Raw genomic sequence first — 27013 nt, 5'->3', positions numbered from 1 at the left:
GGAGGCAATGAATGTGTTAAACACACCAGCCTACCACACCCTAGTAAGTTACACAGATTTGACAAAAATTTTTAGGGAAGGCTTTGTGACCGTAATGTATGACGTATTGTTGCGGAGGATGAAGCAGGGTGTGTATGATGCCGCTCAAGCAGAACTAAGAGCGTGTGAAGATTTGGACACACACGCTGTTAATCCCGCAATGTCCACACAAACCAACATAATTGGAAACTTCACCGAACAAGCTCAGCCGAGCACCACGCAACTGGGAGCGACTTATCTGGAAAATACAGGGATGCCCGGAAATGACCTGGAAAGAGAGACACGAGCCTTTAAAACTTTAAAAGGAATGGTACGCGTAAAGTACCAAAAAGAAAGCGTCAAAGAATATTTATTGGCAACTTGGCCAGTAATCAAAGACGGTCCGGGCGGAGAGTTGTCAAAGAAGTTGTGGCTGCAATATATTACAGCCGAGCCCATTGGAAGGGATGAGACAGCCCAGGAAGCCTACCAGAGGTGGGTGGATGATGAAGAAGATGACGAAGATGCACATATAACCAGAGCTAAAGAAGCATTAAAACAGGGTCTCACCTTGCTGAATGTGTGGCATAAGTTGAAACAAGTGATAAGCCCAAACAGATACGTGCGAGTATTGAGAGCAGTTACCGAGGACAAGGACACCACTTTTGTGAAGCTGGGTGCGGAGGCAACTCTGGCACGAATCGAAGAATCCATAAAGAAATGGGACAGAGTAACAAAACACTACATGGAGAGACAAAAGCCGAATCCATCGGGCAGCACTCGCACTCGCACAGAAGATACACAAGCAAGTCGGAAACCACCACCACAGCCAACTTATGGGAAGGGGCAAAAATTTAATGATAATCAGAGACAAAACACCCGAGAGAATCCCAAACCCCCTTATGGTAAAGTGAATTCAACTGGTTATGTGGCAAAAGATGTGTATGACAAAATGTCACCAGAAGAAAGAAAGGCCCTGGCAGAGGCTCGCAAGGCTGCGGCCCCTGCTGGGCCCAGAAAATAAGTGAAAAAGAGGCGCGGGTCACCCTGTCAGGCGTGTACAGAGAGGGAGACAATCTCTACACTGATATTGATGGAGCTCCATATTTAGTAGATACCGGAGCTGAGGTGTCGATGACCCGCAAAGCCTTGAAAGTGATAGGACACCTAACTGTTATGATGGCAGATGGATCAGTGACCAGCATGCCAATTGGAGTCTGGAAAAGAATCGTTTGGGTGAAAGGGCCCCACAATTTACTGACATTAAGAGACGCCGAAGATCTGAAAAAAACAGCACATCAGCGTCAGCCAGTAAAAGCAAGGTTGGAAAATATTAAAGCAAAAACAGTCCGAGTGGGTCCAACTAAAACCATGCCACTGAATGAGTGGTACAAACCTGTGGATGTGGACTCCGTCCGGATCCAATTGGTCCAAAACAGCGACCTGTCTCCAGATGGGAAGCAGAAACTGACCGCCATATTGGAAAGGGCAGCTGTGGCGTATTTCAAGAACGACTGTGGTGACCTTGGATCAAAATACATCCACACAATTGAAGGAGGAGTGCATCCACCGGTGAGACAATATCCCTTGAATCCCGAAGCAGTGGCTGAAATGGAAACAATCGTGAAGGAACTTCTACAGCTTGGCATCATTCGGGAAGAATCAAATCCAGTGACCAACAGCCCGATTCAGGCAGTGAAAAAACCAGAGGCGTCCGGGGGAGGATGGAGGCCAGTTATCAACTTTAAAGCTCTTAACCGCCGGACGGTGGCTAATCGAGCGAGCCTCATAAATCCCCAGGCATCCCTAAAGACGCTAAGAGTGAAGAAATACAAATCATGCATTGATTTAGCAAACGGGTTCTTTTCACTACGACTGGCCAAAACATCACAAGGAAAAACAGCATTCACGCATAAAGGGAAATCACACGTGTGGCAAAGATTGCCACAAGGATACAAAAACTCCCCAAATGTGTTTCAATCAGCGGTTTTACAAGTTTTGAGTGGTTTGGATGTTACGGTGTACATCGATGATGTGTTTGTTTCAAATGACGAAGAGGAAGAACATTTGGACTTGCTGCAGAAAGTGGTGGAACGAGTCTCCGCTGCCGGCCTCAAGCTGAATCTCAAGAAATGCCAACTAGCTCGATTCCAAGTGGATTACTTGGGATTCCAAGTGACTGAGAACCTAGGAATCTCAGAAGGATTTCGACAGAAAATTGAACAGATTTCGCCCCCGAGATCAGAAACAGAGTTGCAGCGAATACTTGGACTGTGCAATTATGTGCGGGATCATGTTCCTCACTATCAGAAACATGCAAGGCCACTGTACGGCCGCTTGAAGAAAACACCGGAGGGCCAAAAACCAACAAAGTGGCAGTGGTCAGACAAAGACAATGAGAACTTGAATAATTTGAAACAGGCCGTCCGAGAAGCCGTGCGGCTTGAGCCACGAAGTTTGACAGTAAGACTGGTCGCAAAGGTGCAGTGCGAAGAAAATGATGCAATGGTGTCGGTCAGCAACGAAGGTGCCGGTTTGGTGGCCTTGTGGACCTACACCCTGTCCAGCGTCGAGAAAAAATTCCCCCAGGAGGAGAAAGAACTTGCAGTGTTGGCAAGGTACTGGAGTAATTTAAAAGACCTGGCCCAGGGACAAGGTATCAAAGTCCAGACCGGAAGTAACGTGCATCGTTTTCTAAGAAAGACTACAATCGAGAGCACTAAAGCGACCAACATCCGATGGGGCAGATGGGAAGACATCCTACTAGACCCCGACTTGGAAATTGGACCAAATACAACCTCCACAAAGAAGCCGATACCCAAAAAGAGTATGGATGAAGAGAAGCCCTATGAATGGACTCTTTACACCGATGGGTCAAAAAAGGGAGGAGAGCAGAATGCCCACTGGGGGTTTATTCTGAAGCAGAATGGAGTGGAGCGTTGCCGCCGCAAAGGAAAGACACCCGGCAGCGCGCAAGCAGGAGAGGCCACGGCAGTGCTGGAAGGACTGTTAGAAGCAGAAAAAAATCACGCTGGACGCGTAAGACTTATAACTGACAGTCATTATTGCGCGCAAGCTCTCAAATTCGATCTAGCCATTTGGGAAGAGAATGGCTTTGAGGGCGCGAAAGGAAAACTAGTGGCCCACTATGAAGTGTGGAAAAAAATAGCCGAGTTACGGCTAAATTTGAGTCTGGATGTGGTTCACCAGAAATCTCATGTAAAAGAAGGAGCTCATTGGAGAGGGAATAACGAAGTTGATCGATACGTCCAGGAAAGAAGAATAATAGTTGTAGGAGCAGAAAAATGGGACAAGACCCCTCGCGGAAAAGTGGTCCCAGACAAGAGCGTGAGGCAAGTCGTGTCGGCAGTGCATGAAGCACTAGGCCACGCGGGTCCACTGCCTACGCGGAAAGAGTTAGAGAAGCTGGAACTCTGGGTCCCTGACCGAATGATTCGTGCGGTTCTGCGGGATTGTAATCCGTGCAACAAATACAACGCAGGGCGAAGAGGACGATGCACGGACGGATTGACGATCAGGAGTACTGTGCCGTGGGGCTCGGTTTGTATGGACGTAGCTGGCCCCATGGGAATAAGTGGCGCAAAGGGTGAAAAATACCTGGTTGTGCTGGTAGACTCGATGTCAGGACACGTCGGGCTGAAAGCAGTGAGAAAAGCCAATGCAAACAGTGTGATCAAGACACTAGAAGATGGGTGCATGTGGCTAGGAATCCCAAAAGAGTTGAGAACAGACAATGGAACTCATTTCAAAAACGCCCAGGTAGACGAGTGGTGTCGTAGGTGGGGAGTAGTCAGAGTCTATTCGCCCCCTTATACGCCACAAGCAAACGGGGTGGCTGAAAGAAGTATTGGCCTAGTCAAAACCTGGTTGGGGAAAAATGCAAACGGGAAAGAGTGGAGTACTAAACTACTTGATTTGGTTGCAGACCTGAACGGGAGGAGTAGGAGCAGCCGGCCCTCCCCGTCCGAAGAACTCAATCAACGACTCTTTGTGTCCCAGGAAGTGGGCAGAACCCAAGACAGCCCGTCCCAGGATAAAGAGAAGTGTCGGTTCAGCGTTGGACAGAAGGTGTGGATCAAGTCAAGGGACCTGAACAGCAACACGGCAGTGAAGGCCAAGTACGACTGCTCGGACATCGTTAGTGAAGTCTTGGACAGGAACACAGTACGACTAAAGAAGAAAGGTATCCAAGGAGTTGAACAGCTGAAGCCGTTATCGGCCGACCCGATTCAAGCCAAGAAGTAATTTAAATAACATATGGCAACGGACTACAGAATAATCCCGGCCTTCGTGCGCATGGCCGCACACAAAGGTGCGGTCATCGTAAGAAGAACGCCAAATGGGATCCAAACCGGAAGGGCCCTAAATCTGGTGAGATTGGCCAAGCGGGGTAGCACACCCGGTGGACCAGAACATTTTCACTGGACATGGGTCGACGAAGCTTGTGTCATTTGTTTGACACCCAACCTGTTGCCTACTATGTGGTCGGGAGTAGGCTTCATGATGCCACCGGTACTGACCACCGATGTAAGAGAACTGGAATTTGCCCAGAGGAATGAGGACAAGCTTCCAGTCAAAGTGTTAGATGCCATGGTATGCCACCAGTGTCGAATTACCATTTTGACACGAATGGTGTTCTTTTCACAGTGGGAGATCGGACCAACTACGGATGTACGGGCTCGACAAATTAGCTCGTGCACGTGTGTTTGGGACGGCGATGAGCTGGAATATTGCCCCATGTGTTTAGAACACATGGCAAGAGGAAAATTATTGAAAGTCGGAGAAGCAGAGGGATGGCAAATCACCAGGGCAATGACTCCCCTGGCGACCCTCTATCCAGTGTTGGGAGGAGCATCTTGGCCGGCATATGATAATAATCAGGCCATGAGGAACCTTTATGTGGCCTTGGGCCATTGTTGGCCTTGGCCAAGGCCAGACGGCCGGCCTGCCCCCGACAGTTATACAGAAAAGGCCAACGAAATGGCTTTGTTTGCTCGTGAGTCGGTTCTTTCCGCGGGAGGAACCGCAGTCCTTGGGGACCTACTTGAGGGACCGTGGAGGCCCATGACTTGGGCTCGGGCTATAGCCCAATTAGTGGCGTGCAAAGACGCACCATTGCTCAGAGTGGCGGCAGCTCCTGCGGAGACAAGCCCGACTGTGAGCAACATGTACTGCTATCGAAGTATTTTGGACATGTGTAACAAAGACTTCCAGTATGTGACAAAAAAAGGAATATACTGTTTTGCCCCTGGGAATAAAGTTGGATCAGTCCTTATAGTGAATGAGGGTGAAGCAGCACTGGTAGGGATTACAGTGAAAATGGCCATCATTCCTTACGAAGGAATATATTCACTGGGAATCAAATTGGAGGCCAAAAGGCTTAGCCAAGTTGTAGCCATAAGAAACGCCGGGTCCCAGATACGGAATGTTCTTAGTGAACAAATACAAACAAGAAAGGAGCACGGCACAGTAGCGGCGATAGAACCTCAAGGAAAGGCCAAGGAGACAGATGACCTTGACCGGTCGGAAGCAAGAGAATGGGATAAAGGTCCCAGCCAGGAGTGGACACAGGGATGTCCAGCTGGAGGAAGTATGTTCCAATCGTTGGTGACGGAGGAAAATCCAACCACTTCTCTCCCGCTAGAAGTAGGAGTCCAAGTGGAAAATCCAACCATTTCTCTCCCACCAGAAGTAGGAGTCCAAGTGGAAAATCCAACCACTTCTCTCCCGCCAGAAGTAGGAGTCCAAGTGGAAAATCCAACTATTTCTCTCCCACCAGAAGTAGGAGTCCAAGTGGAAATTCAAACAACTTCTCTCCCGCCAGAGACAGGAGTCCAGAAGGAAAACCTGTTTCCAAAGGCGGAAGGTGGTGGCGTAAGTGACCGACCCGGGAAGATTCTACTGGACTGGACCCCTTTTGATTGGACGAAGTTGTATCCGGCAAATTGCTCTACTCCTGGCTGCGACGGGAGCGGTAGCACCCGACCAGGGGCAACTTACCACCGCTCATTTAGAGCTTGTCCGGTATATGTGGGGAGCCTCGAGGTGTGTCCCACGCCGGGATGTGATGGAAAAGGAAACACCAGATGGGGTCCGGAGCGTCACCGCACCCTTAAGACATGTCCAGTGCTGGCAGAAATGAAGCGCAAAGCCTCCGAAACCAGAAAACAAGCCGGTGGCCAACAGAGCAACATGGCAGAAGATGCGGTAGACACCAGGCCGGGGGAACCAGGGCCGTCCACCTCTGATAGGCCGCTAGGAACGTTGGCTCAAGCGGCCTCCTACTATACACTGCGGTCTAAAGAGACAGACCCTCAAAAGAAAAAAAGGGGTCGAGCCGCAGTGGAGGGGTTGGTTAAGCTGTGGAGGCGGCCAGATTCCCAGGGGGGAGACAACTGAGGAAAAAAAAAGAGAAGAATGTGTACATACGTGTATATGTAAATGGATAGGCATGTAATTGTGTATGTATACATGTGTATATAAAAGTATGATAACAATGTATCATTAATGGACTGTACATAACCAATAACAGAAAAAAAAAACCTGACGGGGACAGCAGAAGGAGTGACCACCTTGGCCAAGGAGGTGGACGTTTTCCTTGGCACAAGGGAGGAGCCAGGGAAGGAGGAGGGGCTGGAAGATCCCCTATAAAGCCAGGAGAGAAGAACCAGATCTTCATTCAGCCCTGAGAAGTGACCAACCATGAACTTCCCGCGCGGAGTCAAGAGAAAGAGAACAATGAGCCTGGAGAGTGGGGAGTCACCAATGGCCCCCCCAGGCTACACGGATGATCCCGCTGGTTGCAACCCGGTGGAACCAGCGGGTAGGCTGAGCCCCGGGACCGGGGCTTCCACAGACAACGATGGGAAAAACGGGAGGAATCCGTTTTTTGCGCAGGAGGAGCAAGAGATTTATGCAAACCGGGAATGGATAGCTCTGGAGCCAATCTACGCGAATGCAGTTCCCGTGAGCAGGAATCCAGAGCCAAATTTTGAAAGGCGAAGAACAACTTTATGTGCGGACGGCGGGTATGAGATTCCCAGCACTTCGCCTTTTTGCGACGAACCACCGAATTTACCCGACAACCCTCCAATGGATTGGAACACAATTGAATGGAGACCATCTATTTTTCCTCAGCCGGCGATATCATGGAAGAAGACCCTGATGACGGATTGGCTGACAGCTATAATACTTTCAGTCATTTTGACAGGCATCCTACTCAGCTTCACACTTTGGAAGAGCGCGGCCCGCTATGATCCGATGGAGATGATCAATATCGAGTACGATGGAACGAAGCTCTTCAATCAAACCTGTTGGGCAGTGGACTTTGGAAGCGTCACCGTGAAATGGAATACATCCATAGCACCAGACATCGCTACCAGACAATATTGGACATCGGTGCTGCGACGACGAGAGAAGATGATCGCCTTGCCACTGGAACAAGGAGCAATTCCGCGCGCAGGAGACGAGGAGGAAAGACGGTATAAGACAAAAAGGGAAATAGTGAGTGAAGTAACTCACTTTCCCGATCATTTGGGTCGCGTGAATTGGACAGGGCAAATAATAAGTAACATCAGTGCTTGTGATATGAGGTACTTCAAAGCGCCAGAAAACTTTGCTAATCTAACGATAAGCTTGATTTGCAAGAACAAATGTGAAGAGAAAATTGTTAAAAGAAATTGGATTTTGAAAGTGGGCGAGGAGCATGCGGAATGGTATAGCAATGCCTCGTGTGTCCCGTTGCCCGAATCAAAAGGAGGGTATTGGGAAAAGAGTGGGAAAAGGCCGGATGAATTTTCATTCCCGGCCCCAATGAAAAACTCCACGTGCCGTGGCACTTATCCCGGATGGGAGCCGTGCTGGAGTTGTTTAGATTTGGTTTGTGAAAAAACTCAGTATTATTCAAGTAAGCGTCGCCTTAACCGGGTGCCGAGAAGCCTGTCCGACAGCCAGAAGCCAGTATTTTGGGACTGTCAGAGAGTTTTTAGTAGGTTAAATGCGTGTTACTTTAACGTGGGACAATTTTGTGAGAATAATTATCATGTGATAATGTGGGCCTATGAATTCCAAAAGATGAAGTCCCCTGTCGCAGTGTCAACAAGGGGAGGGAGGAAGTTCAACCCAAATAAGGAACCAGTGGATTTTGAATTTTGGCTAAATAGTTCATTTCCATGGTTATGGCAGGTACAGAGACAAATTGCTGTGCCCAGCAGTGACCAGGGCAGACACCGGTTGTACCCATCGGCAAGGCACTTATGGGTTCAACGGTTACCCACTCCTGCCGATTTGTTGACGGTAACTCCGGGAGAATTTGATAAAATTGACCAATGTGTAGTGGGCAAAATTTATGCTGGATTGCATGGGAAGGATTGGACAGTTGGGAAGTCACCAAGATGTGACCTGGATGAGATCAAGCGATCCGTCTTGGGCACCAGGTGGGTTCACAACTGTGCCAGTCTCTTAGTAAACAAAACAGTGAAAGGAATTTTACAGGCATGGTCTGAGATAAACGTTCGGGACCCCGCCAAGACATGGTGGGGATTTAACGGGTATGAGATGAAGCAATGGGTTATACCCTGTTTAAACGTAACAACAAATTACTGGGTTCAATACCAATTTATGTCAACAGTATATTCAAAAGAGACTGATATCAAGCCCACAGGAATATATTCCCCATATATCTATGTGAATCCTCGGCCCTGGGCGATGACTTGTAACACTGAGAAAACAAAATGTTTGATTACCTTAGCTCGTGAACAATGTGTTACACTGCCTAATTGGAAAGAATATTGTTTAGATAAATATCAAGATGAGAGATACAGGAGTGTGGAAGGGGCTTTGTGGGAGTACGTCTCGCCACAAAACAGGTGGAGGCGTCAGCCCGCTAGAGACCGGGTGCCTTGTAGTACCTGGGTACAAAATGAAGGATTGCTAAATTTAGGCAAGCCAGTGTCTATCCCCTATCGGCTGCCTGCGCTGATGCAGATTGCTGAGGGGCGTGCGTTCCGAAAGAGTCTGTGTGAGGGGCGGCAGTTTATAGGTTTTGATTGGGTTGGCCCCAATAGAATTTTCAATAATGGAACATGTTTCTCCCCGTCAGAGCATTGGATAAAATGTGGTCATGGAGAAAACATTCATGATTGCACTTGGTATGAGAAGATAGGGGCGGCGCTGCAGTCAGCGACAAGTGCCGCGGTTGAGGCCTTTGGGGACGTGATCACTGGTGCGTTGGAAATGGTACTGGGGCCAATCTGGGCGTGGGTGCTAGTAGGGTTTGCATTGATAGGGATAGCAACGACTCTGTGCATTGCCATAAAAGGAAGCATTAAGAAGATTTTATTCGACCCCCGCGAAAGAGGGGCGTCTCTAGTTAGGCAAATGACGGCCCGCAAGAGGGGTGGTCGGAACGTCTTATTAAAAGGAGAAGTCGGGCAGCCGTCGGGCATTCGAGCCTGACAGCTCAGAGACTGGGACTACAAGAGAGAGAAAAGAAAAAAAAAAAAAGGAACTAAAACTAATAATGGCAACAAACAGCTCAAGCGGGTTTTTAGATCCAAGAGGGAGGCCAGGAGCGATGAGAGTGAGTAACGAAGTTCAATATTGGGTTTTATTCAGTATCTGGACAGCCTATTGCTGTTCTGGGTCTTGGGATTTGCAACAACTCACTCGCCCTGTGATTTTGGTCATATCAATATTCAAGGTTTTGATTTTGAGATTTTTATACACAAGACACACGATGAGTGTTTTGGAAGTGGTGTCAATTTTTGTTTATTATGTTGTTTTCGGGGTTGTCATATTGGAAGCGATATTGGTGATAGGAATGGCCATGTATGTTATAAAGATGGTAGCCGGACTTGACCAGCATGCCCGCACCTCTGTCGCGTGGAGATGGCGTACGGCCAAACTCGTACTCTGGTGCGTGATATGGGGGTCATTGTCTGTGTTACTTTGGATCGAAGTGGTGGACCAATTGACAATGATAACCTGGTTTTTTACATACTCTGTTTTTTTTCCCCTCCCGCCCCGAGAGGCGGGAGGACGGCCGCAGAGAAGCCCCCCTATTGTATACCAAGGGGCTGGCAGAGGGGTGATTGTTTGATGAAAAATGTTAAAATTTGTGCTTCCATGTTTTACAGACTGTACACTGGTTTGGGGATGCACCTAAATGCATCCTGTGCGGAATGAGCCATATGAAATTGGCCTGGGTGATCGGGAGATCTTATGTGGGAAGCTGTTGTTATCAGGCCGGCTTTAGTTTGACTTGGCTGGTCCCTGACGGTCTGTATGTAAAAGAGGGAGAGCAGTCCAGCTTGGACCATCTCGGATGGGAAGGATGTGCGGAGTTGATGATCACCGCGACTCTGCTCGAGACAACTCGAGGGCCCCTAACAGCATGTACGGTTCTCACGCAAGGAGCAGGAAGAACCCACGGCACCATCTGGCCTTTGATTCACATGACCTGGCGTCAACGGAACGGCACTCGATGCGTCACTTCGCATTGGCAATGTGGGCGCTGTCTGGCGGTGAGCGCTCCTCATCGCTTTCTCCCGGCTGACTTTTACACCCACCCGAACGCGGAGTATGGAGCACACCGACCTATGGTGATACCCAGCGAGGCCCCTGTGGGGCTTGTCCGGCCTGCGCGTCGGGGAGGAGGACGGTGTGTTGGACATTGGACCCCGGATGGGTCTTACGTCCGGTGCAGAGAGCCAGGCGAGGGTTGCATGAGGCGTCGGGATTCAGACGACAGCCGTATGTATGGAGGGCCTGGCTACGATGATGATCCTCCCCTCGACTCGCCCATCAGCCCCGTACGGCTGATAAGCCCGCTGGATGTGGATGCAGCTCCTTCTGAGTCTGAGGACGACGATGAGGCTCAAGACGGAGAACGCGAGAGCGACCTCGGGGCTGAGGATGAGGAAGCAGATGTCGAGAGTGTGGCCACAGGGGATTCAACGCCACCGGTGCTGAGAGCCCTCGCGGTGGAGGACCACGCTGACGTCGACAACGCTTCTGGTCGGTTGTCGCGCCTGATCAACGCCCTCGCAGAGATCGCCAGACAAGGTGATATGGCAGCGGCCTGCCCTACTTCAACAACCGCTGAGGTTGTGAATATCTCAGACGGAGACGACCACATGACTGCTTAGCTCGTAACGGGGGGGGGAGTGAGCAGAGAAAATTTATACCTGTTTTTCAATCCAAGGAGGTGGTGTCATGTAACATGGGGGTAGAGATGGTGCCAATGGTAGAATATGGATTGGTCACAGGAATAAATTGGCAGAGCTGAAATTCCAAATTTGTCCAAAAGATGGCGCCAGACCAAAACGTGAGACCAAAAGAGGGGCCAGAATAAGCTAAACCAGTTAAAATCGAAAAGAGGAACACGGTGTCAGAGTGTAAGTCACGCATGGAGGCACAAATGAAATTTTTATTATGTGATTTTTATTTTTTGATTTTTTTGCTTGGCTAAAAATGTATTCTGTAACCGCTTTAAGCAATATTATTTGTCATTTCGATCAAAAGACCCGTCACTATGAGAATAGTGGCGTGACATAAATTGTTTGGAGAAGCACAAATGAGATTTTTATTATGTGATTTTTATTTTTTGATTTCTTTGCTTGGCTAAAAATGTATTCTGTAACCGCTTTAAGCAATATTATTTGTCAATTCGATCAATTCATGTAACAGAAAGTAGGTCAAGGGTGAAAAGGGGAAGTGAAAGGTTTTACCACTAGCTGTGCATTTGGTGGAAAGTACTGCGTGGTCAGGGCGGAAACAGCTGCTGAAGGCCACAGATAACAAAGCGTGGGGAGGCTGGCCAGTTCCCTCTATGGGCGTGGGAAAACTGGCCAGTTCCCTCTATAGGCGTGAGAAAGCTGGCCAGTCCCTTCTATAGGCGTGGGAAAACTGGGCAGTCTTACCCTATAGGGAAAGTACAGGAGAAAAGAAAGGGGAGGGGGGGGACGGAGAGGTCTATAAAAGGTCCTGCAGGAGTAGCTTCAGGGCTTTTTTCCCCCAAAAGAGCGCTTATACGTGAAGAGGCCCGGAGGAGTTTCAAGATTTTTTCCAAAGTCCCGAAGATCTTTGTGTGAGACGCAGGATCGCTGGACTGAAATTAACTTGGATTTACTCCCAAAAATTGGACTGGACAACTTTATAGGAGGAATAGGTGAGAGGGATTTGTATTTTTTATGTATTTTAGCGAGAGGGGGGAATAGTCATCGGGCCGCCGGATTCCTCGTGGCCAGCCTGTTTCTTTAATTTGGATTTTAGAAGCAAGATCGAACTGATCACTCGACTTTGCTTTCACCAAAAATAGCACGCAGCTGGTAATTACCTCTTCCCTTTTTTATGAACTGTGTTTTGCAATCGAATTGTTCTGGGATTGAATGATTTTATTAACACGGGTATCAGTGAGTGAAATTGTTCAGTTTCTGGGGTAATTGAGATTTGTAATTCTATTCCATGTTTCTTCAATAAATGTGTTTTGTATATCACTTACTTCGTTGTGCGCGGATTTGTGCTAAATATGCAACCGATGGTTTGGGGCCGATTTAAATAAAATAAATTAACGGAAGTGTTTAAATCGGATTATTATTTTGTGTAGAACGGAAAGTTATTTAACTATTTGAAAGGCTCAGGCCCGCTTCCCCTTTTTGACGGGCCGCGTAAAAAGTAACTCTGAGCAAGTTAGAGAATTAAATAACTTTCGTAAATATTTAACGGAAGAGTTGAGTTCGTTGAAAGTGAATTCGGTTGAGAATTTACTTCCTTTAAATAACATAACGACGATGATTAAAATAAATCAGTGAAGTTGGTGGAGGATAAAAGTATTTCGATTGTCCGTCGGGCGCGGCCCAGTTCCCCTTTTTGACGGGCCGCGTAAAAAGTAACTCTGAGCAAGTTAGAGAATTAAATAACTTTCGTAAATATTTAACGGAAGAGTTGAGTTCGTTGAAAGTGAATTCGGTTGAGAATTTACTTCCTTTAAATAACATAACGACGATGATTAAAATAAATCAGTGAAGTTGGTGGAGGATAAAAGTATTTCGATTGTCCGTCGGGCGCGGCCCAGTTCCCCTTTTTGACGGGCCGCGTAAAAAGTAACTCTGAGCAAGTTAGAGAATTAAATAACTTTCGTAAATATTTAACGGAAGAGTTGAGTTCGTTGAAAGTGAATTCGGTTGAGAATTTACTTCCTTTAAATAACATAACGACGATGATTAAAATAAATCAGTGAAGTTGGTGGAGGATAAAAGTATTTCGATTGTCCGTCGGGCGCGGCCCAGTTCCCCTTTTTGACGGGCCGCGTAAAAAGTAACTCTGAGCAAGTTAGAGAATTAAATAACTTTCGTAAATATTTAACGGAAGAGTTGAGTTCGTTGAAAGTGAATTCGGTTGAGAATTTACTTCCTTTAAATAACATAACGACGATGATTAAAATAAATCAGTGAAGTTGGTGGAGGATAAAAGTATTTCGATTGTCCGTCGGGCGCGGCCCAGTTCCCCTTTTTGTCGGGCCGCGTCAAAAGTTAAATAGGACACGATCAAAAAATAGACTTGCCTTCCAAATTAATTATTGGGCAAATCTAAAGACAGCACGACATTTTTATTCGGTTTAAGAAAGTCGCTATTCTCTTCGAAGCAATTAAGTGGGGTGAAGAACTCCGACGGTCAAGTGCTAGATCTACGTATACGAAGTTAGAATTAATCACATAGGGTGCATTAATTTTCTTCTTAAATGCTATTATTGTCACACTTTTATTAATTCGATTCTCTTTCGAATAAAAAAGTTGGTCGGCTCGCTGCATGAGCGACCAAGTGGAACGGACCCATATTAACATTTACTTCGGCAAAACTAGTGCTTGGGTGCGCTATACAAACGAATCCCTGAGGTCTTAACAAAGACATCTAAAAAATATCCGTAACGAATAAGAACTTCAAACATTAGCGGGGAGCCATCAATACGATGCGGTCACTTCGAAGTCCTGCCTCGAATTGAGTTACTCGGCACGCGCTTCGGGTGACTTGAGAGGGATTGGCGTCGTACAGAAATTAGATTGATTCCGGAGGAGTTAATTTAACTCGGGTGGTTAGATTACGGACGAATCTCCGAACCCGGCTAAAACAAACCCGTTACTGGGAAGCCGGGGGCACCTTAATCCGAGAGGTGCGTTTGACAGTGCGCACTCAGGAGCACACCCACACACTCGTACTCTCGACCACGCACACGCGCACACACACACGCTCACACACACACACCCATGGGAACACTCACACACACATGGGATCCCACACGTCTCTGCACGCGCAGACAATCTCAAACAGACGACATTGAGCAGACAGCGCTCACAAAAAATGACGCACAAACAGAGAAGACAGAGCAGGATTAGAATCTATTCCGCGTTTTGCTGCTTGCCAACTGCAGTTTGGTGTTATCAGTGCACATATGCGCTGAGTGCGAGAGGTGGTGTAATTTTTCACCGTGTCCGCCAGAGGGAGGTAATTCCCCGCCAAAGCTTCACTGGTCACCGCCACCGGACTGTCTCAGTAACTATAGGCCAGTTTCAAACCTCCCATTCATAGCAAAACTTCTTGAAAAAGTAGTAGCGCAGCAGCTTATTGAGTACATGATCGCTAATAATCGATATGACGCTTTTCAGTCTGGTTTTAGAGCTAATCATTCCACAGAGACAGCACTTGCTAAAGTGACTAATGATCTCCTCATAGCTATGGATTTAAATACGTTGTCTGTATTGTTACTACTCGATCTTAGTGCTGCCTTTGACACTGTAGACTTCGATATTTTATTAGGGCGTCTTAAAAGTTGTGTTGGTATCTCAGGGTCAGCACTCAGCTGGTTCAATTCCTATCTATCAGACAGGACGCACCGTGTGGTCCATGGCAATACGTCCTCTAAGCTCTATAATGTTACGTGTGGTGTCCCACAGGGATCGGTACTCGGACCGATCTTATTTAATATTTATATGATTCCGCTTGGGGACATAATACGTAAATATAATATTAGTTTTCAATGCTACGCGGACAACACCCAGTTATATAGTTATCGATGACAGATTCGCGGGACTGTTGTAATCTCGAGGCGTGCCTTGCGGAGATCAAGCAATGGATGTCTCTCAATTTCCTTCGTCTTAACCCAGATAAAACTGAGATGTTGATAATTGGTCCTACTCGTTATCAACACTTATTTAAGGAAACCACTATAACTATAGATAACCGTACTATCACTCAGAGTGATACTGTAACTAATCTCGGGGTAATATTTGACCAAACGCTCTCCTTTCAAAAACACATTAAGAATATAACCAGGATTGCGTTTTTTCACCTTCGTAATATCGCTAAGGTTCGTCCGATTCTCTCGACCAAGGATGCGGAAACTATTGTACATGCGTTCGTCACGTCGCGCCTGGACTACTATAGTGTATTATTCTCTGGTCTTCCTAAGTCCAGTATCAAAAGTCTACAGTTAGTGCAAAATGCCGCTGCGAGGCTGCTCTCACGGTCAAGAAAATTTGATCACATTACCCCAATATTAGCCAAATTACATTGAGATGTGACTTCAAGTGTTAAGGATCGGACAGTACAGCCAAGTGCGTGACGACGGACTTTATTGGAAGGGGATGATGGGAACAGCCGGCGCTGGAGCGGCGATCGGGCTGGATAGGACAAACGGTTCTGCGGGGGTTTCGAATAGTCAAGCGAGTCAAGTTTCTCCGGGACTGATGAGCGAAGCAGCATCAAGGCACAGACTGGCACTCGGTTCTGCGCTTGCGGCGCTGATATAGGGCTGTCCATGAACCCGTGGCAGGTGACGGTGATTCCACTGACAGGGGGGGCGTGGTCCCGTCGCAGGTGGCACCAGCACGTGACAGAACCCCCCCCCACAAGGGACGGCTCCCGACGTCCCCAGGAACCGAAAACAACAAAACAACAAAAAAAAAAAAGGAAGGCAATACCCCGGGCGGCCAGGTGGAGGGGTCAGCACACCGCTGAAACTTCCGACACCTCGCCAGACGCAGGCTTGACGGGCGCGGGGGCAGAAGACCCCGGTACCGGTGGGCAAGACCCCCCCGGACCCTCACCCCTGGTCCCCTCGTCCCTCCTCGGGCGCCCGCGCCGAGGACCCGGTTGGTCCGGATGACAGCGATGGAACTCCGTGATGAGCGAACGGTCGAGTATCCAGCGGCTCGGAACCCAGGAGCGGTGCGCGTCATAACCCTCCCAGTCCACGAGATATTGTAGGCCCCGACCACGCCGCCGCAATCGGAGCAGGGAGCGGACAGCGTAAGCCGGGCCCCCATCGACGAGCTGGGGCGGCGGAACGGGCGCCGGCGCCAACGCGCTCTCATGGATGGGCCGCACACGGGACACGTGGAACGTGGGATGAACCTTCATGGAGTCTGGAAGGAGCAGACGGACTGCGGCCGGGCCAATCACCTTCTGGATAGGGAACGGTCCAACAACACACGCTGCCCCACTCTGTACTCCGGAGCCGGCGTCCGGTGCTTGTTCGCCTGGCGGGCGTAGCCTGAAACAGAGCGGAGAAGAGTGACCCGGCCCCTCGCCCAGGCACGATGACAACGGCGGACACAAGCCTGGGCCGACGGGCACGCCGCACCACGCTCCTGGTGGGCGAACAAGGGTGGCTGGTACCCGAAGACGCAGTGGAAAGGCGAAAATCCCGTGGCCGAGCTGGGAAGGGAATTGTGAGCATACTCTACCCAGGGAAGCTGTTGAACCCACCCGCGCTGGTCCCCGGCGGCCATGCATCGGAGAGCCCTGGCCAGTTCCTGGTTCAGGCGCTCCGCTTGACCGTTGGACTGAGGGTGAAACCCCGAGGAGAGGCTGGCCGTGGCGCCGAGGAGTCGGCAGAAATCCATCCAGAAGGTGGACGCAAATTGAGGTCCTCGGTCTGACACGATGTCTTGTGGAAGACCGTGGTGACGAAACACCTCCCGCACCATGATGGACGCCGTATGCTTCGCAGATGGGAGCTTAGGCAGAGGGATGAAATGCGTCATCTTGCTAAAACGGTCTACCACCGTGAGGACCACCGTGTTTCCCTCTGAGGGGGGGAGGCCTGTGACAAGGTCAATTGACAGGTGAGACCAGGGACGCTGGGGAACCGGCAAGGGTTGAAGCAGCCCGGCCGGAGGATGAGTAGACGTCTTGTAGCGGTTACAGATTGAGCAGGCTCTGATGTAATCGCTGGTGTCCACTTGCCAGGTGGGCCACCAGAAACGCTGTGCCACCACGTACCTCGTGCGTGCAGCGCCGGGATGACAGGCCAGGCGTGAGTCGTGCGCCCATTGCAGCACGGCCGATCGCAGGCCTTCAGGGACGAACAGGCGACCCTCCGGGCAGTTGCTGGGGCCGGGTTGATCGCGTGATGCGGCTTCCACTTGGCGTTCGATCTCCCATGTGAGAGCCGCCACCCGAACCGAGCTCGGGAGGATAGTGGGAGACGGACCCTGTCCCTCCTCCCCACCAGGAAACAAACGCGACAGGGCGTCCGCCTTCGCGTTACGGGAACCCGGTCTGTAGGAAAGAGAGAACTCAAACCGGTCAAAGAACAGAGCCCACCGTGCTTGTCTCACGTTCAGTCTCTTGGCCGATCTCAGATACTCCAAGTTGCGGTGGTCGGTCCAGACAATGAACGGAGTGGTGGCACCCTCCAGCCAATGTCGCCACTCCTCCAAAGCCAACTTGACGGCGAGGAGCTCCCGATTACCGATGTCATAGTTCCTTTCTGAGGCTGACAAACGGCGAGAAAAGAAGGCGCACGGATGGAGACGATCATCTTGGCGGCTACGTTGAGACAACACCGCCCCGACACCCACGTCCGAGGCGTCCACTTCGACCACGAACTGTCTGTCGGGATCGGGAACTCTGAGGATGGGAGCGGATGTGAACCTCCTCTTAAGCTCCTGAAATGCCTGTTCCGCCCGTTCTGTCCATTTGTATGGAGAGGCGGGGCTGGTAAGGGCGGTGAGTGGCGCGGCCACCGTGCTGTATCCACGGATAAAACGTCGATAAAAGTTTGCGAAACCTAAGAATTGTTGCAGCCGCTTGCGTGTCTCGGGAACAGGCCATAACGTGACCGCCTCCACCTTCCCAGGGTCCATTTCGATGGATCCCTCACGCACCACGTAGCCGAGGAATTTGACAGAGGAGGCGTGGAACTCGCACTTCTCTGCCTTTACGTAGAGCGAATTCTCTAGGAGGCGTCGCAGCACCGCCCGAACATGCTTGATGTGCTCAGGAAGCGAGCGGGAGAAGATGAGGATGTCGTCCAAATAAACGAACACAAATTTGTCCAGCATGTCTCGTAACACGTCGTTTATCAGGGACTGGAAAACTGCTGGGGCGTTGGTGAGCCCAAACGGAACCACCAAGTACTCGTAGTGTCCGCTCGGGGTGTTGAAAGCCGTCTTCCACTCGTCTCCCTCCCGGATGCGGATCAGGTGGTAGGCGTTGCGAAGATCCAGCTTTGTGAAGATGGTGGCACCCTGAAGGCTCTCAAAGGCGGAAGAAAGAAGAGGCAGAGGGCATCGGTTCTTTACGGTGATCTCGTTTATTCCCCGGTAGTCGATACACAGGCGGAGCGTGCCCTCCTTCTTCTTCACGAAGAAAAACCCCGCTCCCGCAGGTGAAGAGGACGGCCGTATGATACCGGCTGCCAGGGAATCCCGGATGTATTCCTCCATAGCCCGGCGCTCAGGAGCGGACAGGGAGTAGACGCGTCCCTTGGGAGGGAAGGTGCCGGGCAACAGGTCGATGGCGCAATCGTAGGACCGGTGTGGAGGAAGAGAAGCGGCCCTGGCTTTACTAAAAACCTCCTCGAGTTCGTGATAAACTGCTGGGACATTGGAGATGTCGGGACTGTACCTGGGCGGGGCTCTGCCGAGTGGGCTGGTGGCCGCCTTCAGGCACACTCGATGGCAGCGTTCGCTCCACTGCCGTACCACCCCCACCTCCCAGTCCAGCACCGGGTTGTGCTGCCGCAACCAAGGGTGCCCCAGGATGAGCTGCTGTCCTGGGAGGGAAAGAAGAAAAAACTGGATGGTCTCGTGGTGATTGCCGGAGAGCATTACCTTAACCGGTTCCGTCACGAAAGCCACCTCGCCAATCAGACGGCCATCAATGGTACGCGCGGGAATGGACGGGCTCAGCGGGAGGAAGCCGACACCCCACTGACGCGCCAGGCTAATGTCCATGATGTTCCCCTCCGCGCCGGAATCCACCAAGGCCGCCACGTTCTGGTCGCCCGCCGCAAGCTGGACACGTGCCTGTAGCGTGAGCGTGCTGGGACTGGGAGAGCCGGTGCTGGTCGAGCTCACGCGGATCCCCCCGACGCCGCGTGAGCTCCGGCCTTTTAACGGGCACCCCGCCACCCGATGGCCCCCCTCCCCACAGTAAAAACACAAGCCCAGCGAGAGGCATCGACGGTGCTCCTCCGAGGGAACCCGAGCCCCTCCCAGATCCATGGGCTCGGCGGGTGGTGTGGGTGACGGGTCCCCAGCAGACGGAGGAATGTGGCCACGCGGATTCCGCGGGGACCTCCTCTCCCGATCGCGCCGCCGCGTCCGGATCCGCCGGTCTACTCGGGCCGCCAAGTCCATCGCGCCCTTCAGGGTTCGCGGGCGATCGTAAGACACCAGTTCGTCTTTCATATACTCGGCGAGGCCGTTTAGGAATGTGCTAACGAGCGCTGGCGCGTTCCATCCGCTGCTGCCGGCCAACGTCTGGAACTTAAGGGCGTACTCCGCGACCGATCGGCTACCTTGACGCAGCGTCGCCAGTTCCTCTGCGGCGTCTTTGGCGGCGGATCCCAGGTCGAACAGGCAGAGCAATTCCTCTGCGAAGGCGTCGAAGGAATCGCATGCCGGGGCCATCCTTTCATACTCTGCCAAACCCCATAGCCGCGCCTCGCCCGTGAGGTGGGTTAGGACGAACCCGACCTTGGCTGATTCTGACGCAAACGTGACGGGCTGGAGGCTGAACATTATGCGACAGTTGGTCACAAACGCCCTCACGTACTTGGGATCGCCGTTGAACTTTTCGATGTTGCCGAGGCGGGGCTCCGGGACGTCCGCGAGCCTCCTGGCCTCGGCAGACGGGCGGTGCTGGGGTGCCGTGACAGCCGGGGACGCAGCCACCGACAGTCTCTGGAGGGCTTGGACCATCTCCTGCTACTGCAGCTGTTGTTGCTGACCAACCTCGATCAGGTTCCGGATGTCGGCGGACAGGCTGCTGATGGCGGTCTCGGCTCGCTCCAGTCGGCTCAATGCCGTCTCGTCGTTCGCTGACTGCATAGCGTTGGCCAGTCTGTACTGTTAAGGATCGGACAGTACAGCCAAGTGCATGACGACGGACTTTATTGGAAGGGGATGATGGGAACAGCCGGCGCTGGAGCGGCGATCGGGCTGGAGAGGACAAACGGTTCTGCGGGGGTTTCGAATAGTCACGCGAGTCAAGTTTTTCCGGGACTGATGAGCGAAGCAGCATCAAGGGACAGACTGGCACTAGGTTCTGCGCTTGTGGCGCTGATATAGCGCTGTCCATGAACCCGTGGCAGGTGACGGTGATTCCACTGACAGGGGGGGGCGTGGTCCCGCCGCAGGTGGCACCAGCACGTGACATACAGAGGTGTTGTTATGTTGATTAAGCAAAGCATGAAGTTATCGGAAAGAATGTTAGAAGCGAGGCTTGGAAATCTACTGGCCAAAATAATGGAGAGTGTGGCAGAGACAAAGATAGGACATGCAGATGGTTGGTGGCACAGAAAGATATGGAAACGATCGCTCTGCATTCGCGGCCCCTAACAGGAGCAGCCGAAAGAAGTGGAAGATAAGAAAGAAAATGCGAACGAGAAATACATAAACAAATAACGAAATACATACGCAAAACAAATAACGAAATACATACATACATACATATATAGTACATACATATGGACAGACAGACATCGAACGATTGCCAATTCGGTCACTCAGCCCTTCAGTCAGTCACTCAATGAATCACTCAATGAATCAATCAACCAACCAACCAATCAATCAATCATTCAACCAATCAATCAATCAATCAATCAATCAATCAATCACACAGGTGTTAACTAATTTGTAATTGTATTGCAAGCAATTTAAACTCTAATGGAATATGATGATGTCCATATCTGTTTTATCAAATTCTCATCCTATTTTACCTTTGTATAGGGCACAGGTGTCAAACTCAAGGCCTGGGGGCCAGATGCAGCCCGCCACATGATTTTATGCGGCCCGCGAAGACAAATTGTGCTTTTTATTCATGTGTCATTACTTGAATTGCAAATTGTCTTCACTTTTAATAATATTTTATCTTTAAATATTAGACCAGTTTTTGTCTGATTTGAAAGCGAGTTACTTGTCAGTTTGTTTTGTAGCTTTTACTCTATATAATATGAGGTGCTCACACATTTATTTGGGTATGACAGTCATACCGGTCCTCTGAAAGAAGCTATGACTACACTGCGGCCCGTGAATAAATGAGTTTGACCCCTCTGGTACAAGGGATAGCCTTCTCATTGATTAATCACGTATCTTAAATCATGCTTTTCCTCCTTTGAAGCGACTATGTACTTCAAACCCAAACGGCACCATTTTATAGGGAAAAAACTTGTCGAATCTATTTGTTTCCGACGTAATACTTCCGCAATCATCTTAAATTTGTTCAGTTTATCAATCCCTTCCATTGTTTATCCTGCAAATGAATCACGTGAATAATGTGTTATATTTAACGTTCATAATCCACCTGTTCCCAATTTGTTTGGAGTCTGTATGTTCTTGTTCTAATTTTTTACATTTAATACTCTCCCACCTATTTGATCCTATCTTGTGAAGGTCTACAGTTTATTATAAGCTATTTTGAAACTCTTCACACTTGTTACCAGGCTTTGGCTCCATCTCATGATGTTGTCTCCCATTCACTTCATTTCTGCCGAGCTGCTTCTTCTCCTCCGTCCAGCATGTTGAAGACTTAAAAAACATCAAATCTGAAAACACTTAAAATCTCACAATTCCCCCCTTTGTTTTGTTTTTTTTTCTACCTCCCCCTTTTGACACATTCTAAAAAATGTGTCACAATGGTTATAAAGTAAAAATAACAATGTCCATGGTGACATACCCATCGCCAGCTGGACTTCGGTGTACCTCCAGATGCCATCCTAGCCTGGAATCACCAATTCTCAGTCCCTGAAACTCGACTGGCAGCATCTCACATGGCTGTATGAACAAAAGCCACCACCCACCTGTAGCTGTGCATGCAGCTCTCCGTACAATAAACATCCATAATACCAACAAATAAAATTCATAATGATAAAAATAATAATCCACACACGGGCGCATGTCAAACACATGAAATAGAAAATTGGAGCCTGCTGAGCCTGTCATGAAACCAATCACATTTACAAACTCCTTATGAAAAGTAAGGGGTTAGTTGTTAATGCATGTTCACAGACATGACACAAAATTCTCCAAGACTGTAGTTGACAACCTGCAAAGTAAAGCAAGTTTAACAAATAAAGCACAATCTGCTCCCTGGGTTGCTGTTAGAGGCTGCAATACAATTAGGTAAAACATCAAAACAAAGCAAGTCATCACAAATTCCGTCACATACATTTCGTCACACTGTCAGGCAAGTCCAGAGTTGTTGTCATACACTGTCTTGGCTCAGAGTCTTGACTGTCAATGCTGGTATAGTCACGTCTGGTCACAATCTTGAAATGGGCCTTCTCCATTGAAGTCTTTTGTTGTCAATGGTGCCCCAGAGTCATCCTAAACCCATATTTAGTCCAAAATGAGCCCTGATCAATCTTGCTTTTTCAAATCTGTAGTATCTCTATATTTTTCAGGTGAGAGGAATGTTATCCTCTGCTGTGATCACATCACCCCAACCTTGAATCATGTTAACCATTCACAATACACAAACCCCATCCCAAGTACAGACTTGACATTCATACAGCATTACAGACAAACTGTCATCCCACAACACACACATAAAACATACAATATTAAATTGTAAAAAGAACCCTCCCTACGCAAAATTTTCTCCTCAATTAAAATTTCCCTTTTTTATTTTAAATCAAAAATTAATATCTAATTGTCTGGTCTCCTGTCCTCCTCCTGTTGCGGCATGGTGTTGTTCAGTGCGGCATGGTGTTGTTCAGTGTGGGATGGTGTTGTTCAGTGTGGCATGGTGTTCAGTGCGGCATGGTGTTGTTCAGTGCGGCATGGTGTTGTTCAGTGCGGCATGGTGTTGTTCAGTGAGGTATCGTGTTGTTCAGTGCGGTATCGTGTTGTTCAGTGCAGTATCGTTGTGTTGGTCGTATTGTGTTGTTCGTATTGTGTTGTGTTGTTCGTATTGTGTTGTGTTGTTCGTATTGTGTTGTTTGTATTGTGTTGTTCGTATTGTGTTGAGTTATTCGTATTGTGTTGTGTTGTTCGTATTGTGTTGCCTTTAACACTTAGCCTCTAACACTTAGCATCTAACACTTAGCCTCTAACACTTAGCCTCTAACACCTAGAAGGTAAATAAATAGGAAGGAAGGACTCACCGGTGACGTCTTCGCCCACGTCCAAGCGTTGTACTTTGTGTTAGAGATTTGCTCACTCCAACTTATTTTGCAAGAACCACAAGAGACAAGGCAAGTTCTTTTAGACACCTGCAGGTGGAGAGTCCATTCGTCGCTGTCTGAACAGCGATTATCGAATGAAGTCTGAAAGGTCTCCTTCCTGCAAGGGCATATTTATTAGGAGGAACAGAGTGGGGGTATGAGTGGGCTGAATAGAAAGCCCTTGTCCTCTAGTCTAAACATCTCAGGGGATGTTTTACGATCTTGTGATAAGGAGGACAAGGTAAGGTATTTATTACCTGTTGCATTCCAACATAATCCTATGATAAAGATAACCTGGAAAACCCTAACATCTCCCTCCTGTTTTATCATATGATTATGCTACCCCAAACAACAAAGACAAGTAAGAAAAAAACACATATATATGTATAATGAAGAAAGAAGAATAGGAAAAATAAAAACAACAAACAATGATAGCAACACTTTTCCAGTGAAGATGAGGCATTACCTTAATACCCCAGATCAAACTTATTGTGCAAGCGAAAAACCTGCTGGCCAGATGTTATTAGCAGGAAAATTCTTACACGGTCCCTTTGCCTTAAGGCGACCAGAATGCTATCAATAAAAACAAAAAGAAAAACAAAGAAACAGTACATCAGCGTATCCATTACTTGCGAAGCATATTTGATGGTCAAATCAACAAGTTTCCGTAATACATGCTCAACAGAACAGCATCTACGCAATCCACGTCTCATTATCATTATCACATCTGTCACGTCTAAGAAGTTGTATATGTGCTCGCATTTTCGTCAGCTGCTGATGTTCTAGTCTGTAGGTGAGGTCTGTCACACACACTGGCGCACACACTCGTGTCCAGTTGGCAGGCAGCATCGGACAACTCTCGTGACCACAAAACCATGATCCGTACTGAACAGGCACGTGCACTCATAGGATGCAGGTGAGACAGTGCCTCTGAACTTCTGAATGAAGTAGGTCCCGTCCGATGGTGCAGCCATGTTGGTAGTAGAGCCCTTACACCTTGAAAACGGCTCTCTCATCCTGGCACACAGCGGTGATGTCCAAAGCTCCCATCCAGTTTCCTCCTGGAGAGCAGTCGTCGTTAATGCATTTGTGGGTCCTGCAACCTTGGGTGCAACATGTGTAGTCAGCAAGACTTGGAATGCTCCCTCCCGTCGTGGCTGGCCCAGTTCCTTCCTTTGATGACCTCGGTGTAGACCCAGTCTCCTGGATTGATGGGGTTGTCGACCTGTGAGGAGGAAAGATCAAGCGGCAGTAAATTTGTCTTTGACACAGTTTGAGCGTCCTGATCATATAATCTGCCAAGGACTGCTCTTCATCTGTTGTTTGCAACTCTCGTAGTCAATTGTAGTGCCCATTTAACTGGCAAATAGGAATGTTTGCGGGAAGAGTTTGGACACTTCCTAATGATTCCCTTTAACCAAAAACTATTTATGACAGGGGCGTTCCCATTTATTGCCTCCTGGTTTAAAAGAGATTGTCTTACCCATGCCTTCTTTCTCCTCACACGCTCGCATCCACACAGGGTGTGAACACACACACACACACACGCACACGCACCCACGCAGACAAAGAGATTCTAATCCATCTCTCATGTAGCTTCTCTTGATAGAATCTCCTATCGGTAACTGTATAGCAGACGTTTTAGCATATAATCCCATACTCTGCTCTCTCACTTCTACTTTTCCATGTCGGTGCAGTCGTAGGTGGCCCCTATTGCAGTCATTGTCTTGTTAACTGTTGCCTTGTGACTCCTATGCATGATTGTGTGAATGTCAAAAATTGAACGTACCTAACTTTCTGACCATCCAACCTCCACTGTGGTGCAAAAAAAACCTTACTATTGTATTGAGTAGGTACATTGAGCAACCTAGCTTCCTCCTGACTGCCAAATGTCCTGTTCTAAAATTTATATAACTCGACCTCTACGTCTTAAGCTTGATGAGCCAAAATATCAGATCTTGCTCTTGTTTCCTACCGTTTTAGCCTATTTGTTTTATCCAAATCCGTTCAATCTCTGATTATAATCTGTACCCCTACGTATTTTTCAAATTTTTAATTATTTATTTATCAAATCTCCTCAGTTCTGTCAAACTCAGTGCACAATGAACCTCCCTTCCACTTTGAACCAAGCTCCACCAAATTTGGGAACGCCGTAGCAAGGAGTGCGATTTGGTTGTCAGACACTCCAAGTCCATATCTTTTTGCCGCACTTCACCCTATCAAGTTGGTGTTCTTTTGTTGTTGCTTCAGAGCGACCCCATCCATCACTCTTGAATGAGTCCATTGTTCAAATGAGTCAATTTTCATCATTGTGAGTTCCTCCGCTTTTCACTGTCTTTTCCGTCCCCGAGGATGTTGTATTTCCTCCGGAGTGTACTTGTCCTCCTCCAAGCACAACAGCAGTCTTTTCTTGTCCTTCGCCAAAGGTCAAAGGTGCTTCAGAGCCAGGCACCATTTTGTGGTTGTTCACGGCTGCAGGCGAAGTCTTGGATTGGGTTTCAGGGGCCCTGACACTGAGAATGACAGGCTGGTTTGAACACTTGTAAGACTATCTCCAAATGTAGCTGCTTCCATCAATTTGCTGGTAACATTTATTTACCAAACTTCAAATTCTCCTAATAACAGCGGTCTCGTTTTTATATCGTAAATCCTGCAACTCATCCTATTTTTGAGCTACATTTTATCTATAGTTCCAATTTAATCAGACAGTATGTTGTCTTCTGTATCATTATTGAAGATCAACTCATCGAGGTCTGCTTTCCACATCAAGCCCTGATCTGTATGTCTTGACCTATCACATGTTATTGTCATGCTTGCTCAAAAATGTGACTTAGAGTATGGTGCTGTGAATTCTCAATCTCCCCAATGAAATTGGATCCCACCTCGTAGTTCTTATCTTTCTCATGTTCCTGTTAGCCTGCAATTGTCCAAATCAAAAATGTTTTCTTTTAACTGTCTTTCTTTTGAACCTCTAAATCTCTCGTGTTGCTAAACTATCTACACCAGAACAAAAAAAAATTACCACAATATAACACCAAATGTATTCGAAAATTCATTGTCATAAAGTGTTGTATTATTACTATCTTCCACTATCTGTCCTACTCACTCCCCCCCCTTTTGAGGCTTGGCAACGCCCATGCCTCACACCTTGACAAACTTTTTGGGAGAATGCGTTCTTTACTACATACGATTCCATCATCATTTAATTTGACTTTCTTTCCAAAACGCTTCTCAATTTCTCAGTTCACACATCTTCTACATGTGTTACTGGTTCTCCAGTTTTTTTCTAGTTAATTATCAATC

General features: G+C 48.5%; 1 pseudogene; it reads left to right on the top strand.

Moving 5' to 3' along the window:
* The window catches only part of LOC125973649 (janus kinase and microtubule-interacting protein 3-like), a 112095-nt pseudogene that overhangs the window by 66116 nt on the left and 18966 nt on the right, over positions 1-27013 (top strand).

Source organism: Syngnathus scovelli, chromosome 10 (genome assembly GCF_024217435.2).
Source record: "Syngnathus scovelli strain Florida chromosome 10, RoL_Ssco_1.2, whole genome shotgun sequence".
NCBI lineage: Eukaryota > Metazoa > Chordata > Actinopteri > Syngnathiformes > Syngnathidae > Syngnathus > Syngnathus scovelli.
This window is presented reverse-complemented; position numbering and strand designations above follow the sequence as displayed.